Genomic DNA, 19,879 nt, shown 5'->3' with positions numbered 1-19,879 from the left:
ATGGTACTCCATTGTAAAAATGGAATTAGAAAAACCATATGATTCAATAATTCATGACTTGGTATATATCTTAGAGAAACAAGAGCTGTGCCATGAACACCGGTGTTCGTTATAGCATTATTCACAATAGCAAAAAGATAGGAGAATAAATTATGAACCAGAAGGTAGACGCATAGTGAAAGAAAAGGTGATATAAAATACAATAAAGATGAGGTCAGCACAAAATGCTCAAGATAAAGGAATACACTGGGAATAGCACAAATATATTAAAAAGATGATATTTATATACATTGTAAGCATACTCATAAATACAGTAGAGCATTGTTGCTGTTTTTTCTTAGGTGCCCTCAAGTCTGCTCTGACACATACCACCCTATGTACAACAAAAGGAAATACTTGATTGTGCATCACCCTCACAGTTAGGATCCTTGAACTCATTCTTGCAGCTTCCATGTCTTGTTTAGTATAGTCTTCTTTTTGGCTGAACGTCTACTTGACCAAGTGTGTTAGGCATGGTTGACTACAGAAACAGATTCAGTGACACATATGTGTAAGAAAGAGCTTTATATCAAAGAGTAATTGTATATAAAGAAAACATCACAGGCCAGTCCAGATTAAGTTCATAAATCCAATTTTAGTCCATATGTTCAATACTAGTCCAAAAATCCTTCTTCAGACTCACACAGTCACATACAATGATGCAAAAAAATGCAGAAGATCACAGGCTGGTGGGTGCAAAGTCTTATGGATCCAATGGTGGTTTCTCAGCTGCTGGTGCGCATCTCCACGTGGCTCCTCCAGCTCTCCAAGTGTGACTCTTCAACCGCAAGGTGAAACAGAGAGAGCACTCTTGCAGGTCCCAGGAAGCCTCCTGAGAAAAGCTATAAACCTAAATATGAAATGTGGGCTAAGCAATTTTTAATTTATATGATGAGGAAGGGAAAAGTTAGCATTTCTTTTACAGCAGTTGATGTATCTTTGCAGGTCTGCTGTTCCTTCTGCTAACTGGGGAATTCATTTAGCCGAATTTATATTGATACTTTGCATTTATATAACATGTTCTGTGCTCTGAGCGTTTTAGTAGCATTAAGTGTAAATAGCATGCCTCCACGTCAGGTAGCTGAATATTCCAGTATCGCAGAAGAAGAAGAACCAGTGCAGACCACAATATCACTCAGGGTCCACTAGTTGCAGTGAGAGACAAAAGTGAGCATTCAGAGTCATTTTCCAAGTTGGAAAACAATTGACCTGGATGAAAAGTTTAGGTTGTTTCTGCCTGTTCAGCATTTATGATGTCTTCCTCTGCTACCAACAACCTGTGGTTTATTTTATTTTATTTTTGAGAGCAACTCTTACTTTCTGTTCTTATGTTTTAGGAATGCTTGAGTACTTGTTTGGGACTCAAGGGTGGGACAATGACCTAAGCATCATGACTTAGTGTGGTTCTTCTCTCTCTCTTTCTTATTAGCAAAAGCAGGGTATTGGTTAGAACCATGGTTACAATGCTGTTGGAGTTTCTGTACTACTGGATTTGCTCAGAGATTGAATTATAAGCATGGTGTTGCTGGGGGCAAAGCTTACCACTTAGTAGAAAGAACCATTCAAAATATAACTAGCACAAAATCAGAAAAGCCAAAAGATAAATATGTGTTAAATCATGGAGCAAACCGTGTCTGAAGGCAACCCTGGAATTTTTAGTTACAGGATTCATGGAATTATCTGTAGTTAATCTAACAACAGCTAAATTGGTTTCATTAATTAACTGAAGTGGTCCTATAGATGATCATTCAAGCTTTTAAATATTGATATTTTAGGTTAGGGCATAAAATTCATAATTGAAGCTTGTATGCCCTAATGTGCTTTTCAGTAAATATCACATTATTCATCAGGAGAAATTCTGTTGAATAACAGAATGAATAGTTGCAAATATCACAGCAAACTTTAGTTTTTTCTGAAAGTCCCAGAAAAAGCCTCAAATATATTTTATATGTGTGTAATTGTTTTGGTTATTTTGCATAATTCATTTATAAAGTTATTCATTTTATAATCATGTCATTTCCAATAAAGGAGGCTGTCTATTGCCCTGATGTCGACTCTGGAACTTTGATTATATGTTTTATTGTAGGTTTTTTCCATGAGAGATCAGATGACTTCTCACTTTACATAGTAGTGCTGTGAGTTCATGCCTGTCCTAGTTATAAGTAGGGATTTGACAGAAGCTACCCAGATATTTGTGTTTTAAAGATCAAAGCAAACTAAGAATAGATAATGAGCTCCAATTGTATCCATGAGGCAAGTCCCTCTGTGGGTTGAGGTGATTCTGGGGTTTCCATCAATATATCCTCAAGAAACCTGAAAGAAATGAAGACTTCATCATTCTTACCAATCCTTATTCAGGATGAGGCTTATTGGGCCTCATTGGCCCTAAAGAGCATGAAACTGTGAGAATTGTGTTTCCCAGCTCAGTCATTATATGAACTTTGGTCTTAGGTAACCTAATTCTCATCTTTTTCTCCCCTGTTCTATATGTAGAAAAAATAGGTATGTGCACTATTGGCTATATTCAGGTCCCTCGGCCTCCCCCAGTAAGGTCTACATGCCATTTTCTCTCCTGAAACTCAGAAAGGGCATGAGTAGTGGTGAGCTTGAGTGCCAGGGCATAATTTGTGGGTTAATCTCTGTACTCTATATGCAAAAACAGTTTATGATTATCAGAGAAGTAAGACCAAGGATCATAAGTTTTATTAGTAATTTTAAGTGATTTGAATTGGGAAGGTATGAAGTCACAAAAAACTTCCCCATAGATATAAGAGAGCCCTGGTGGCATGGTGGTTGCATGTTCAGCTATGATCTGAAAGGTCAGCTGATTGAAGCCACCAGCTGCTCTGAGGGAGAAAGATTGTGCTTTGTTTTGTTTGTTTGTTTTTAACCTCTGTATATAGTTATAGTCTTAAAAACTCACAGGAGCAGTTCCACCCTGTCCTGTGTGGTCACTGTGAGTTGTCATTTAGTCAATAGCATTGAGTTCGTTTGTTTGACATTGGTGTAAGTGAAGTCCTTGGGTAGAACAAACAGTTCATTGGTGCCATTGATGGGAAGTTTAAACAGAATGACCTTCAGATCTCTCTCTGGAAAATCACCCAAAGAATACCTGTGAAGCACAATTCTGTTCTGACATGCAAGGGGTTGCTGAGTTGGAATCAGCAATTAGAATAAGTAAAGGTGGTGGTGGTAGTGATGATGTGGTGGTAATGATGATCATTTTGTAAAAAGTGTGTGGGGAAGGCATTAACAAATACAATAGCCATTTTGGGGGTGCTAAGATAAGACATGGACAATTCAAATGAATGACTACATTCTAGCTCAAAGTAACTACATGAGGGAAATATAAGTACATTATTATCTTCATTTAAGTGCTTTATTATCCAAATTTTATGGATGAGGAAAACACTAGTAAAGATTTAGCAAGGTTTGGTAACTAGCTTCAGGTCATACACTGATTGTGTTTCTCTTTGCATCCTTCTATCTATGTCTTGGGTTCTCATCTCAAAATTCACAATCTGCTTGTTGTTGTTATATGCTGTTGAGTTGATTTTAACACAAATCAACAACTCAGAATATAGAATAACTGATATGCAGATGTTTCTATGCAGTAATATTTACAGGAGCAAATGGCTTGGTAATTTTTCCCAAGGAATGGCTCAACAAAATCAAACTCACTGCCATCAAGTTGATTTTGACTCATAGGAGTGGGGTAGAACTGCCCATATGGGTTTCCAAGACTGTAACTTCACAGGAGTGAAAAGCCTCATCTTTCTCACACAGAGTGGCTATTGGTTTTCAACTGCTTCCCTTTGGTTAACAGACCAATGCCTAACTCACTATACCACCAGCGCTCTTAGGGAATGACTAGTGCATTTGAATTGCTAACTTTTCAGCTGACACGTATGTGCTTTAACTTTTGCACCACTGGGACTTCTTTAAACTGTTTAAGGACAGATTTGGTGCATTAAACATTAATAAGAGAATACTCAATGAGCTGTGGGATGACATCAAGAACATAATGCATGAAGAGAGCAAAGGGTCATGGAAAAGAAAGAAAATGTCAAAGTGGATGTCAGAAAAGACTCTGAAACTTGCTCTTATTCATAGAGTAGCTAAGATAAAGGAAGAAATGATTAAATCAAAGATCTGAACAGAATATTTCAACGGGCAGCTTAAGAAGACAAAGTTAAATATTATAATGAAATGTGCATTGATCTAGAGTTAGAAAACCAAAAATGAAGAACACAATTAGCATATCTTAAATTGAAGGAAGCAAAGAAAAAGATTCAACACTAGAGTTGCAGTATTGAAAGATTCCCTGGACAAAATATTAAACAAAGCAGGAAGATGAAAATAACACACAGAGTCACTGTGCCAAAAATTGACAATCAACCATTTCATATATTCAAGAACCAATGGTGCTGAAGGAAGAAGTTCAAGCTGCACTGAAAGAGTTAGGCAAAAAAAAATGCTCCAGGAATTGATGAAATATCAATTGAAATGTTTCAACAAGCTGATGAAGCATTGGAAACAATCACTCATCTATGCCCCCTAAATGGGAAAACAACAATTGGCCAATGGATGGAAGAGATCCACATGTGTGCTCATTCCAAAGAAAGATGGTCCCAAAGAGTGCTACACTATAGAACAGTGTTTCATTTTGCTGTGCTATGATTCAGAAAGGACTCAAAGGTACCTAACAATAAACAACAAGAAAGTATAAGGAATTGGGACTATGGCACATCAAATTGAGTAGCCCTTTAATTAAATTCAATAAGAAATAATGAAGTTAAGAAAATAAAACATGTTCTGCTTATTTTCATTATGATCAGAGTAATGTATATCTTCCACCTAAAGTAGATTGCTTAGTCTCCTTTTTACTATGTGCACAGTAGGGTCAGAGGTGACAGAAGGTCAGGTGTGCGGACTGTGGAGCATCTGTGTACATTGGTACAGAGACCATTGGTACAGGGCTGAGTCTTTCAGCTTGCCAGCCACACTGTCTTAATTGGTAAAAAGAATGTCTCTTTGGGGTTAAACAACCATTGCTTCCATAAAGTGACACTATTCCATACTTGCTGAGTTTTCCTTCCTCTCTATCTTTTCAGGATTCAGTGTCACAGATTTTATGTCTGATTTAACACTTTCATTACCTAGTTATTTTCCGACTTGAACTTTTAGTTGATACCATGTGTTTTCAGTAATGAAAGGCATACTGAAACAAATGGGTGAGGGGCATTTTGAGGTAACAAATTCTGATACCATGATGGGGGACACATATTCACTTCAGAACCACACACTTGCTTGTACTAGCCCCTGCCAGGAAGCATATATAACAATTGAGGGAGCAGTTTTCTAAGAAACCTGAGTACCTTTAGATGTTGAGTGGGGGGTCAGTAGTCATTAATGTCCCATAGGTGATGAAAAGGTTAAGGAAATAATGTAACCTTAGCCAGGAGCTCTAGTGGTATAGTGGTTGACTGACTCCAAGAAAGGCAGTTCAAAACCAGCAGCTGCTCCATGGGCAAAAGATGAGGCTTTTGATTGCCATAGTCATAATCTCAGAAATCCACAGAGCAGTTTTACCTGGTTCTTTCATTTTTACCTGACTCTATTAATTGAGTCAGAATCGACTCAGTGGCAATGAGTTTGTAGTTTTCCCCCATGCATCTGAGGCCAGAATCTGTGCTGATTTGTCACTGGGCAGATGCAAACTATTGCATAAATATTCACTATGAACATCAGTCCTCATTTCCTCACCTACTGTCAGTCTTTTAATGAGTGCTTTTAACTATAGTAAACATCTTTGTAGTAAATAACTTGATAGAGAATAGCTAGGTTAAGACAGAGGTGCTCAGGTTGATATGCAAGCAGGTGAAATCCCATGGACACAGCCACTTCTACCCCTAAAGCCTAGTGAGGAAACAGGGAAACCATTTGAAAAATTCAACATGAAACTCATTTTAGTTTATCTTTCAAATATATTTTGTAATGTTACCATTTTCTACAACCCAAAGGGGCAGTTTTACTTTGTCCTATAAAGTCCTTATCAGATGGCATCTACTTGAAAGCAATGGGTACTTTTCTAAACTATGATCTGTCTGTCAGTTTGAGAGACTGTGATGTCTAGTGTGTTGCTGTAATACTGAAAGCTATGCCGCAAAGATTTCAAATACCATCAGGATAATTTATAGTGGACAGGGTTCACAATAGTCTCCACCTTTACACAGACTAGGAAGAACCTATCTACTTCTAAAATAATTAGCCAATGAAAATCTCATAGAAAGACTCACATTACAATTTTGAAGGATTCCATAGGCCAAAATAAAATTGATTGGCACAGGAAGAATTAAAATGTGCTGGAAAGAATACACAGTCACTGTACCAGAAGCAGACATATTTCAACCATATGATCAAGAACCAATGGTGTTAAAGGAAAAAATACAATTCACCGAAGGCAGTGGCCAAAACAATTCTCTAGAAATTGACAGAATACAAATTGAGAGGTTTCCACAGAAGGATACAATGTTAGCAGTACTCAATTTTCTGAACAAGATTCATATTAATGTACTTTGCAAAGAAAAGTTTTTAATTGAATGTGTAAATTATTGAACACTAGCATTAACATATACACAAATAAGATTTTGCTGAAGGAAATAAAAAATGGTTCTAACAGTACATTCCAGGAAAGTCAAGCAAGAAATTCAAGTTGGATTCAGAAACAGATGTGAAACAAGAAATATTATTGCTGATAGCAGATGAATCTGTGTTGAAATCATATACCAAAGTGATATTTGCCTGTTTCATTGACTACATAAAAACCTTTTACTGTGTGAGTGATAACAAATTACAGATAAGTTATGTTAGGTTGACTAAGGAAACAAAGCCAATGATATATATATAAACTTTATATCAAGATGTAATTGTATATTAAGAAAATGTCCCAGCCCCATCCATATCAAGCCCATAAGTCTGGTATTAGCCCATAATCCAATACTAGTCCATACATCCCTCTTCGGGCTCATGCAGCACATGCAATGATGCAAAATGAAGGAAGATCACAGAACAGAGGGTGCAAAGACTTTTGGATTCAGGGGTGGTGGAAGCATCTCCAAGGCTCTTTACATCTCATAATGGCTCAATGTGTCTCATCAACAGGAACAAGAAGATGAAAGCAGATAGAGAGAGGAAGCTCCCAGAATCCTCATGGGAAGGCCACACCCACAAGGAGGCATCTTCTGGCTGTGTCCTGATTGACAGGCTAGACTCCATCCCTGCACATATTTATCAAGTTGACATGAAATTTTACAAGTACCACAATAGTGGAGAATGGGAATTTCAGAATACTTAATTGTGCTCATATAAAACCTAATTGTGGTACATAGACCAAAAAGCAGTCATTTGAACAGAACAAGGGGATAGTCCATGTTTAAAATCAAGGATTGAGCAAATAATCCAAGCAGCTGGACTATATAAAAATGAATCAAAATTAGAGGAAGTCTTTAAAAGCCTACAATAAACAGATGACACAATTATGCTTGCGGAAAGCAAAGAGAGCTTGAAAACATTACTAATTAACATCAACAATTGTAACCTTTGCTCTGGCTTACACCTCAACATAAAGAAAACAAAATTCTCATAACTAAAATAGTAAGAAACACTAGGATAAATGGAGAAAAGATTGAGTCCTCCAGAATTTAATTTCACTTGGATCCATAACCAATGCTCATATGAGCTATTAGGTGCCATTGAGTTGGCTTCGAACTATAGAGAGCCTATGTACAACTGAATGTAGCATTGCATGGTCCTGTACCATCCTCACAGTTGTTCCTATCCCTGATCCTACTGGTGCAGTCATGGTGTCAATCCATCTCATTGAGGGCCTTCCTCCTTTTCACCACGCCTCCACTTTATCAAACATAATGTACTTCTCCAGGAACCAGTCTCTCCTGACAATATGTACAAAGTATGGAAGATGAAGTCTTGCCAGCCTTGCTTCTAAGCACTCTAAACTTACTTCTTCTAATACAGACTTATTTGTCCTTTTAGTAGTCCAAGGTACTTTCAATATTCTTTGCCAGCACCACAATTTAAAAGCATCCATTCTTGTACAGTCTTCTTTATTCACTGTCCAACTTAGACATGGGTATGATGCAATGGAGAATACCAAGACTTGAGTCAGTAGCACCTTAGTCTTCAAGGTAACATTCTTGCTCTTCAACACTCTAGACAGGTCTTGTGCAGTATATTTACCCAATTCTATGTGTCAGTTTATCTCTTGACTGCTGCTCCCATGAGCATTGATTGTGGACTCAAGTAAGACAAAATTTTTGACAACTCCAAACTTCTCTCCATTTGTCATGATGGTCCAGTTGTGAGGATTTTGGTCTTCCTTAAATTGAGTTGCAATCCATACTAAAAGCTACAATCCTTGATCTTCATGCAAGCAGTAGTCAAAGAATCAAACAATTCACTGCATTAGGCAAATTTGCTGCAGAGTATCTCTAAAGTGCCAATGTATGGACAAAGACAGCTTGATCCAAATCACCTTGGTTTCACTCACCTCATATGCACACAAAAGGGAGTCAATAAATAAGGAAGACCACAGAGGATCTGACACATTTGAAGTATAGTATTGCTGAAGAATGTTGAATATACCACGAACTGCCAGAAGAATGACTAAATTTGTTCTAGGAGAAGTACGGCCAGAATGCGCCTTAGTAGAGATGTTGATGAAACTTCATCTCACGTATTTTGAAAATGTTATCAGGAAGGACCAGTCCCTAGAAGAGAACATAATGCTTGGTAAAGTAGAGGGTTAGTGAAAATGAGGAAGACTCTAAATTAGATTAATTGACACAGAGGCTTCAACAATGGACCCAAACATAACAATAATTGTGAGAACTGTGCAGAGCCGAGCAGACTATTGTTCAAGGTTTCCTATGAGTCAGAATCGATTTAAAAGTACCTAACAAGTAAAAATTCACCCTCTGGAAAAGCTGAGCATTATGCTAAAACAAACAAAACAAAAATGCATATTATTGAGTTCCCTCCCCTTTTCTAGTTCCTGTTGATTAAAAAAGAAATAAATTTACATATTTTATACATATATAAAATTATAATATGTGACTTACATCCTCCATAAAGCCTCCCATTTCTAAAGCATCTTAAAATAGTGAGCAATTACCTCTGACTTGGCAGTCTGTCTCCCCTCATGGACCCCTGGTGCATCATGCGATAAAGTAGAACAGATACCAACTAACAGGGAGCCATACCTGTAATTATGTTTTTGAGCCTGAACTCAATTTCACCCTTCCCTTGGACATGCACTTTACTATCACAGGATAACTGACAAATCAAACTAGTGGCTTGTGCTATTGCACAACAGGACCAAAAAATTACCATTGTCCCAAATAAAGCAGTGGAATGCTCAATAAATTCACTAAGGTGACCCAGGAGCATTGCTTTGAACTTACTTTATTGTCACTTAGCTGCATAAATGAGAATGGATGGCTCCTCGAGCACTAGTAGTAAATTACAGTGATGGTGAACACACATGCCTCACTATGTCAAGTCAAGGTCTATCTGCCTTTTATAGAACTAACTGGTAGAAAGCATTGTTTTTAATTTATGAACGAATATGTGCCATGATCTTAATTCTCCTGTTTACATACACATGTAGAAAATTAATCTTCAGCCAAGTTTCTAGTGCAGGTTTAGAAAATGCAAAGCACAGCTAAAGTAAAAGCCATACTCATGAAATATCAAATATCTTAAGCACCAAAATGCCTTTAATTGTCTCATTGGTAAACACAGAGAACTAGAACTGGCAACATCTTAATGAGATGATTAGCCATACATGAATTTAATAAATTAATAAATCAATTAATGATGGTGAATTAAACACTGGAAAAGGCATTCAATATTTGAACTTTAAAACAGCATTCTTGAGGAGAGTTAAAAACTAAATTTGAACTTTCTTAGAAATGTGTGCTGTTAGGTTGACACTAGAAAGAATTTGTCTCCCCAAATGTATGAGGGAACTTCCTGGAGTGATAAATACATTTGCCATCTTGATTTATGTATAAGGTAACCAGGTGTATATGTTTCTAAAAATACAATCATTTATATATTGAACATTTGCATGTTTCATTGCATGTGTTTGTGTTTGTATGTCTACCTATCTGTCTATCTATCCATCCTTCAACCTAACTATGTACACACACACACAAAGATAAGAAAGGTAAATTCCTGAAACTACCCTTAGACCCAGGTATCCTTGGAGCTAGGTTCATCCTCCCATGATCTGGGTATATGTATTTATAACTACCCTTGGGAATAAGTCAATTTGAATCGTGTGTTTGCTGTATGTCTAAAGCTTTCCCATAGAATTTTTTTAATCTAAAATTGTGTTTTAGGAGGAGAGAGGAGTTCTTGTTCTTGGTTCTATGAGTGTGAGTAGGACCTCTCTGCTCCAACACTCCAGATAAAGCAGAACTCTTGCTAGCCTCACTCAAAACATGCTTTGGGGAGTGTGAGGAAAGTCACAAATGGGTCTGTGGATTTAGAGCATAACTTTGATATGTGTATTGACTAGAGAAACAAATCCAAGGAGATTCTTATGTGTATAAGAAAGAGCTTTATATAAAAGATTAATTGTATATTAAGAAAACATCCCAGTCCTGTCCAGATCAATTCCATAAATCCGATATTAGCCCATATGTCCAATACCAGTCTATACATTCCTCTTCAGACTCACACAACACATACAATTATGCCAAATGCAGGAAGATCACAGGCCAGTGGGTGGAAAGTCTTGTGGATCCAGTGGTGGTGGAACCAACCCAGTGCTGGCGTGGATCTCCACTTGGTTCCTCCAGCTCCAGGACTCTGGCGTCATCAATGTAGCTCCATGTGGCTAGTCAACAGGAATGTCCTGTAGAGGCAGGTTGAGTCTGGACACTGACACCTGTGGACCTGATTCCCAGGGACTAGAGAAGAAAACAAGAGCGGGTTCCTTGGTCTGAAGTTTATGACCTAGCACAAGGGGGCTAGGGTTATTGAGAATTTGTGATGGGTCTCATGGCCAAAGGCAAGGCAGCCAATGAGCACCCTGGTGAGTCTAAGTGACGCAGCCCACAATGAGTTGACCAGAACCCGACCAGATGAAGAGAAGAGTTTTCAGCCTATGGACTGTTGCATATTACTGCTGACTTTATGGACGGCCGGTCCTGATTGGACTTTGCTTATGGATGCAGACTCACAAGGTTCCAACTGGAATGAAGGTTCTTCAAATCAAAGAACATGCTTGTCTCCTCAGAGCACTGGGTTGATGTAAGAAGGCAGTATAGAAATTGAATACCCAAAATGTGGGCATAAAGGCATGAAGTGGTTGGCTTACCTTGGGAGTGGGGTACTAGAGAAACAAATCATAGAGAGTGGATGCTTGTATGACCTCTGCCTCATGGTAGTTTTTCTTCTTTGCCTAGTTAGTGGTCAGATATGGCCATGACTTTTACTGGGTTGATTTCTGGAAAGAACACGGGAAGCTAAAGTTTTTATTATTTTGTTTAGTTTTTGTCTTTGGCTGTTCCAGTTTGAAATGACCAAAATGAATGTGATTAGTGCATATTTTGAGCTCTAGAGGTGAAATCGTCTCTTGAATTTCTCAGAGACCACACTGCTTAGTCAAAATGGCTGACAGAAAACCTGACACTGACTTAATTCAGTCAGAGGCCTAAGGCCATACTTCTCACCAATGGACTAGTTCAGATAAGGATTAAGATAAGTTTAGATAAGGATAGAATTTGATTGTTTTAAGATTAAGTTTAGGATCTGACAGCTACATAATCTGTCATTATATCAATAACAATAGGCAGAAGGAAATAGTATAAACCATTACTGTTTCCTTCTGTCTATTGTTATTGATATAATGATTAATAGAAATGATTATGGGGAAGTGAAAATAGAGAGCTTGTAAGATTACCTGCCTTTGGACATCAAATTGGCATTTAAATGGGTTAGGACAGGTCTGCAAAGTCTTGAGTGCTCAGGACATTTGATGGTGAAGAGACTTGCCCAGGGGGCTGTCTATAGATTAAAGAAGTCAAAAGGAACTCTCACCTTTAGGACTGAACTGTTAAAGGGAGCCTATGGCCAGGCTGAAATACTTGCTATGTAGGTGACTACCTGGATCCACTTGTTGAGTGAAAGTGAAAGAAAAGCAGCAATAAAGAGGTGGGTTAAGTCTGGCCACTGACACCCGTGGACCTGGTTCACTGGGACTAGAGCAGAAAATGAGAGCAGATTGACTAATCTGAAGATCATGACCTAGCACAATGGGGTTAGGCTTGTTGCTCATGGTCTAAAGGCAAGGCAAACGATGGACACCTGGTGAGGCTAAGCAAGGCAGCCCACATTGAATTGACCAGAACTCGACCAGATGAAGAGAAGAATTTTGAGCCTGTGAACTGGTGCATATTACTGCTGACTTTATAGACAGCTTGGCCTGATTGGTCTTTACTTATGGATGCAGATTTCACAAGATTCCAACTGGAATGAGGATTCTTCACATCAAAGATTAAAATTGTCCTCAGAGCACTGGGTTGATCTAAGTGGGCAGTATAGAAACTGTATATCCAAAATGGGGAAGATAAAGGCATAAATTGGCTGGCTTACAAACTTTCATAGCTGGGGGAATATATCCATAGGATTATGGTGTAGGTGTACATTTAACTGCACTTGTTAGGCATAGACTATTGTTTTGTTCAGTTATAGAATATTATGTTTAAATGAAGATGGCATAAATTGAATTGTATGATTTTTAGTTTTATGCTAAAAAGATATGACTTTACTATTGTTTTGTTAGAAAAAATTATGTATGACTAAAGAGTTGTATAAAAGTGTCAAGTTTACAAAGGGTAGTCTGTGGCAGTTACATAATCTGCCAACTTGCGAAGGGGTGGAATCTAACCTGTCAATCAGGTTGCAACTTGATGACCTCATTTGGAGTCACTATGGAGAAAAATAGCTCACTGGAGGCCACACACACTCTCTTTTCCCAGTGAGACATTCCTGTTGACAAGCCACATAGAGCCACACTGATGGAGCCAGAGTCCTAGAGCTGGAAGAGCCACATGGAAACCCACGCCAGTGCTGAGATGCTTCCACTGCCGCTGAAGCCACAAGACTTTATACCCATTGGCCTGTGATCTTCCTGCATTTGGCATCATGCCATGTATTGCATGAGTCTAAAGAGGAATTTATAGATGCTATCGGACATACAGGCTAATATCAGACTTATGAACTTGATCTGGACTGGGCTGTGATGTGTTCTAAATATACAATTCTCTAATATAAAGTTTCTTCTTATACACATATGACTGTCTATGAATTTGTTTCTCTAGTCAACCCAGACTAACACAAAATGCAATGAAGCAAAATTATGTTTATTAGCACCATGTTATTAACACTGTCTTTGCATTTGGTAATTCCTATCTCACAGAGAACAGAGAAGGCACCTTTAACACCAATGAACACATCAGTCCCAGAGGGAATTTCCTTTCCCTTCTCCTCAGCCTTCTCCTTTCACCAGTCCATCAAGAAGCAGTTCTGTAACACAGTCAGTACCCTCTTTCCATGTAGTTGGGAACATTATAAAATGCTGTAGCCACAAGTAATTTTTCCAAGTAGAAATAAGAACTTCTTCAGGCCATTTTACCATGTTTGTTTCTTTTATCAGGATTTCTCTCACCTCATGCCAACATGAACAATAAAGGCCAACAATCCTTCTACAGGAGGAGCATTCATCAGCAATTCGGTCTTATTTGACAGTCAGTTAACTTATCATCAGCTTCTTTTGTACTTAGGTTTGGACGTATAAAGACAAAGAAAGTGAACAATAGTTTTCTGGAATTCATAACTCAAGCACCAGTAATACCATCATAAAAGTAAGATTCAGTTTAACAAAAGTTAAATAGGTAATATTCAATTTCTACCACAGAGGAAGCAAACCAAATTTTAACAATAGCTTATTTTTAGTCATCCTGTGGTAGCCTGTGTGTCATTGTGATTCTGGAAGCTATGCCACCGGTGTGTCAAATATCAGCAGGTAGTGGGCAGGTTTCTGCAGAGCTTCTAGACTATGATAGTTAGTTTTTGTGCCAACATGGCTCCTGTAGGAACATTTGGGTGGAGTCTAGCCTGTCAATCAGGTTGTAGCTTGATTGGGGGCCTACCGTAATAAATGGCTCTCTAGAGGCCAGCTTCCTTCTCTCTGCTTCACCTTCATTTTGATGAACCACTTTGAACCATACTGATGGCAGTCAGATCTCTGGTGATGCTTCCAACTCCATTGGATTCACAACACTGTACCCATTGGCCTATGCTCTTCCTGCATTCTGCATCATTGCCTATAGCTGTGTGTCTGAAGAGGGACTTAGAGACTAGTATTGCATTTATGGACTTGATTTTGACAGGGCTGGGATGTTTTCCTGATATATAACTACTTCTTGATAAAAAACGCTCTCTGAAACATATATGATTATCACTGCATTTGTTTCTATAGTCAACCAAGTCTAACACAAAGACTAAGACATAATAAGATGAAAGACCTAGGTATCCATTTCCAAAAATTAACCAGCTAAACCTGTATGAAACAAAACAGCATTGTATAACTCACTTGCTATGGACAAGTCACCAGGAGAAATTAATTTCTAGAAGAGGACAGCAAGCTTGATGATATAGAGGGTCAACATGACTTTCTACCTCCCAGGGAGAGGGACTGGAACAAAACTGTTATCTAGAAGTCCACGTAGCCCAGTGGCTAGGAGCTTGGCTACTTAAAAAAGGTTAGTAGTTTGAATGCAATAGCAACTCTATGAAAAAAAAAAAGATGGAATTATTTGCTTCTAGAACTATCACAGCCTATGGGCCAGTTCTTCTGTTTCCTGTGGGGCCACCATGAATCTGAATCACGTAATGGAAATAGGTTTGAATTGACTTGGTATCTATTTAGTTACCTATATATTATGGGGATGGGATTAAATACTTTTCACTCTTAATTTTAAAAATATTATGAAAGGATACTCAGGCTATAGAAATCAGGAGAGGGGAGAACATGTCCATTTTGTCCACAGTAGGCATCAAATACCACCAATAGAGCCAGAAATTTACCTGAAGTGCATGGTATAGCTTGAACTTTAACTCTTTCATACATATAAATACCACTTACATTTTTCACCTCTGGGGTTTCTTGGGAGGATTTGTCCCACATATAGTATATCAGTTATTGAAGTAGGAATTTACAGAACTGAATAAAATGGAAGGATATTCATCTATAATATGTTGCTGTTTGAGGGTTTATTGTATGTGGTGGTGCATCCTAGTGAAGTTACTGTATAAAGCCATGTTCCTCTTTGGGCTTCTCTGTAGCGAAATGGGGCTTTTATTTTTACTGTTTGCTGTATTCTATTGGGAAGGTGCCCTGTTTGGGATGAGATAATATTCAAATGAACCATTTTGCCATGCCTCTTCCCACCTATCCTACCACCAGAGTCAATCTGGACATATGTGTTCAATATTGTGTATATCAGTTTAAATTATTCAGAGATACAACATGCATTCCATTACTGAAAATCTTAAAAACTCTTATAAACAAAGATTAATTTGATAATGAATGTTTTGAGAATGACGAGGGCAATGAATGTACAAAAGTGCTTTACACAATTGATGTATGTATGGATTGTGATAAGAGTCGTATGAGCCCCTAATAAAACAATTATTAAAAATCCTCATCTGATAACAAGAAGACAAAACCAAAAATAAATATTTCTTCATCAATACTTTCTATTTTAGGTGTGGAATTTAAAAGTAAGATTTTTTCAAGACCCTATTTAGCCTGCAGTTTGTTGTCCTTTATCCATCTTTGGGTTTCTTCTCGAATACAACAACTTGAAGTCTTTGTTGGCTCCTGTGGGTCATGGACATTAGCTAAGACCAGTGGACACAGGCTGAGCAACAGATAACCAAGATTTATCTAGAACACAGACACTTCTTATTCAGAAAACAAAATGCTTACAGAGCAGTTTGTTATCAGAAAACAAGAACGAAATTTGGAGAAGTACAGAGCCATCATTATAGTTAAAATAAACCAAATGCATAGACACAGAGGAATCAAGTCAGACTGAATGTAAACTCAGAATACAAAGAGCATGTTTCACTTGCTGAAAACTTTCTTTGAAGTCAGAAAACTTAGGTTCACCCTAGTTTTGTCACAAATGTTAATGGTATGAGATTAATTAATCAGTTTTCTAAAACAAATATGATAGAATACTTTATAGACTGTTTGGCAAATACTAGATAATCAATTTTTTATGATGATGGTGATGATGCTTGGGTACCTAAATACATATGTAGATAACAATTTATCATGAAAGAAGATATGAGGTGCCCACTTTATGCCCACTTGCTTCCTAAAGTGATATGTGTGAAGAATTTCCTTTGACCTTGGGAAAGTCATCCTCTCTAGCACCTACGAATTTTAAAATGCCGCATAATCTTTGGTTCCTCTAAAACCTGCTTCCCCTCAAGGGCTTACGCACTCCTTAGCTCCCATAATAACTAAAAACCCCATAATCATTCATCCCCTCTAACTTCTTCCAAAAGTGAAGCAATGAGTAAAAACCATATGGCAAGAACAGGTTTGTGAAGGTTAAAGTCATCCCCATGTATATAAGACTAAAAAGCCAGTTGAGCTTCAGTAGCTTTCATTTCTAAAAGTTTTGGGCAAACAGCTGAACATGATTTTCATACGGCCTACCTCCCAGGTTAGTATAAAGTCTGAGTCATTTATGTATCTTTATACAAAGCACACGAACCTCTTTGTTAATTATAATGGAAATTAGTTTGCTATTTCAAAGATATATAACCCAAATAAACAAGACTAGCTTTTTTTGGTTTGTTTTAAGCATGTAATCTTGATTTGTTAATTAGCTCACTACCTAACTCAATATGGCACTTATCTAGAATTAACATATAACTGCCTAATTTTACCTGTTACTCATTCATATGAGTCACTACAGGAAGTTATTTGCACTGTCCAGGAAATCGCTATAGATTCAAGCTGACAATACTGAAGATTTCATTAGGTTTCTTTCACTAGACTTCAGCACTAAGGAAAGAGACAATAAAATCTTTCTTGAGTAATTATCTTCATTATCCTCATCCTTTCAGAATGGTTACTGTACATTTGACTTGAGCATATGTTCTGAATATTGGAAGCTATATGATCATTGTGAAAAATGACCCATTTGATCTGCTTAGTCTCTTCTTTTGAAAATTATTTAACTATTTTCTTGATAGCCTATTAATTCTTTGCACTTACAAAAAATCCCTTAGATATACAGTTAAGTGTGTCTATCAAGACAAAGACAGTTGAATGTGTTCTCATTTTCCCTTTTCAAAAGGAGGGAAGGTGGGGTAGTAAGGGGGAACTAATTACAAAGATCTACATATAACCTCCTCTCTGGGGGATGGACAACAGAAAAGTGGGTGAAGGGAGATGTCGGACAGTGTAAGATAAGATAAAAGAATAATTTATAAATAATCAAGGGTTCTTGAGAGGGGGGAGCAGAGAGGGAGGGGAAAAATGAGGAGCAAAAACCAAGGGCTCAAGTAGAAAGCAAATGTTTTGAGAATGATGATGGCAACAAATGTACAAACGTGCTTGACACAATGGGTGGATGTATGGATTGTGATAAGAATTGTACGAGTCCCCAATAAAATGATTTTTAAGAATCCATCCTTTAGTTCAAGAATTACTTTCTTTTTTAATCAATGCAGATATTATAGTACTGCAGAATGTCACTCACATCAAATCAACACCCTAAACAGTGTGCAAAAGGAGCTTCTAACTTTGCCATGAATATTTGATAATCACCATGCATATTTCTAGTGTTTCCTTTCAAATAAGGAATTCCCATAGTAATTGGTTCAAATATCTTTCACTAAATGTACTAGTAGCTTAAATTTATATTGAAGACCCTTGACATTTATTAATTTAATATCAGTGATTTTGCCTATGTGCAGATAACACTGGTAGTCCATGACATTCATTGATTTGAATATTTCTGAGGCATATGTTCAAATTGAGCACAAAAACAAGCTGATATGTGAGACAAGTCATGTAGCTAATGGGTAATTCTAGCTCAGTACATTACACTCACATCTCAACAGATTTATGTTATTCTCTCTATGCTGAATATATGTTCATTCATCCATAGTAGTTGAAACCTTTGATTTATTGCACCAAAATGACCACAAAACAAACAAAATATTCAATAAAATTTAAAGTTATCTAACGATATCTCACATATCAAAAGTTATGTGAGACTGTAAAAATAAAAAACCTAAGTGAAGCTTAATTCCAGAAAAAATTCAGCAATCTGTATAGAGTGGCATTTGTGAAGTGGGGACTTTTGAAGGAAAGGACTTAGCCATTCAGAATTTTGAAAGTTTATTTCAGGGAATATATTAAGGTTTAACTCTGAGGCTAAATCTAATTTACTTTTGAGAATACCCACTTTATTGTATGATTAAGTGTCTGTTTCTCATAACTTGTTTCTTACCCCTGTACACTTCCATATTTTATATAACATTCTTCTCCAGTCCACCCTACTTCTAACAGAGCAGTATTTTTATTCCTTTTTCTAGTTCACACCTCCACAGTCATATGCTTCAGGTTAATGGTGGGAGGTAGACTCTTGTGAGTCAATGCTGGTAGACATTCATGGTCTAGATCATCTGTCTTAATTGGCCCTACCAAATATGGAAAAGGGCATTCGGGGACAGATTTTCTCTGGGTGTTCTTGTCTTTCTCCCTTTCTCTCTGTCTACTCTGAATCCTCTCCTCCTAGATCACTCACTCATTCACTCACAAAAAGTAGACGTGAATGACAGAACATGCTATTATAATTGCCATTAATGGATACCTAAAACCCAGAATATTGGTTGCCTCAGGAGGGATCTGATGTGACAGATATCAGGGTAAAGAGAAAGAACGGTATCTTTAGTTATGTAATTGACTCACATATTAAAACACCAAGAAAATGCTCTCACTGTCAATTCAAATTATATAAGAAGTTTATCATTTAAACCTTCTAAAACTAAGGCCAGATAATTTGTTTCTAAGAGGCAAATTTTCCCAATTGACAAACTCACTGAAGACAGATCAAAATAACCCGTGTTCATCAAAAAAAGGAATGCAAAATAGATGTATGATACATAATAGTATACTATTTTTCTAACAGAAAATCCAGTTTTGAAAGTATTCAGGTATTTGGGGATAATCCAACTCTGAATATGGATAAAGTCCCACCGGACAAAAAGCATACTCAAATGATAGTTGCAAATTAATATAGTTAAAGTTTATTGTGCCAACCTGGCCGACAAACACATGTGGGGTTAATTGAAGGACAGAGAGATAAATAGCCCGCTGAGCCTCACCCTTCTAGTTCTCAGATCTCTTGCTTTGTGATGGTTGGACCAGGGTGCGGCTGCCTTAGCCAGTTCCCTGCTTCCGCTTGCAAAGCTCACTTCCTGCAAGACATCCCTGAGGGGAAGGCACATGGACCTACCCCAATGCAGCCCTGGCTGCTGGGGCAGCCATGTGGAGTCCTCTGCCAGTGCTGAGATGCTCACACGTTCACTCACTCGGCTTTCCCCCTGCAGTTGGCATCATTGCGTGTGTTTTGTAAGATGGAGGAGGACTTTGTAGATTGATGTCTGACATATGGGTTAATGTTGGACTTGTGGGCTTGGGCAGCACTGGGTTGGG

The sequence above is a fragment of the Echinops telfairi genome, unplaced genomic scaffold, assembly GCF_000313985.2.
Source record: "Echinops telfairi isolate 266 unplaced genomic scaffold, ASM31398v2 ScPeMD7_49;HRSCAF=173, whole genome shotgun sequence".
Taxonomy (NCBI): domain Eukaryota; kingdom Metazoa; phylum Chordata; class Mammalia; order Afrosoricida; family Tenrecidae; genus Echinops; species Echinops telfairi.
The sequence above is the reverse complement of the archived record's forward strand: the minus strand, read 5'-3'. Positions refer to the sequence as shown.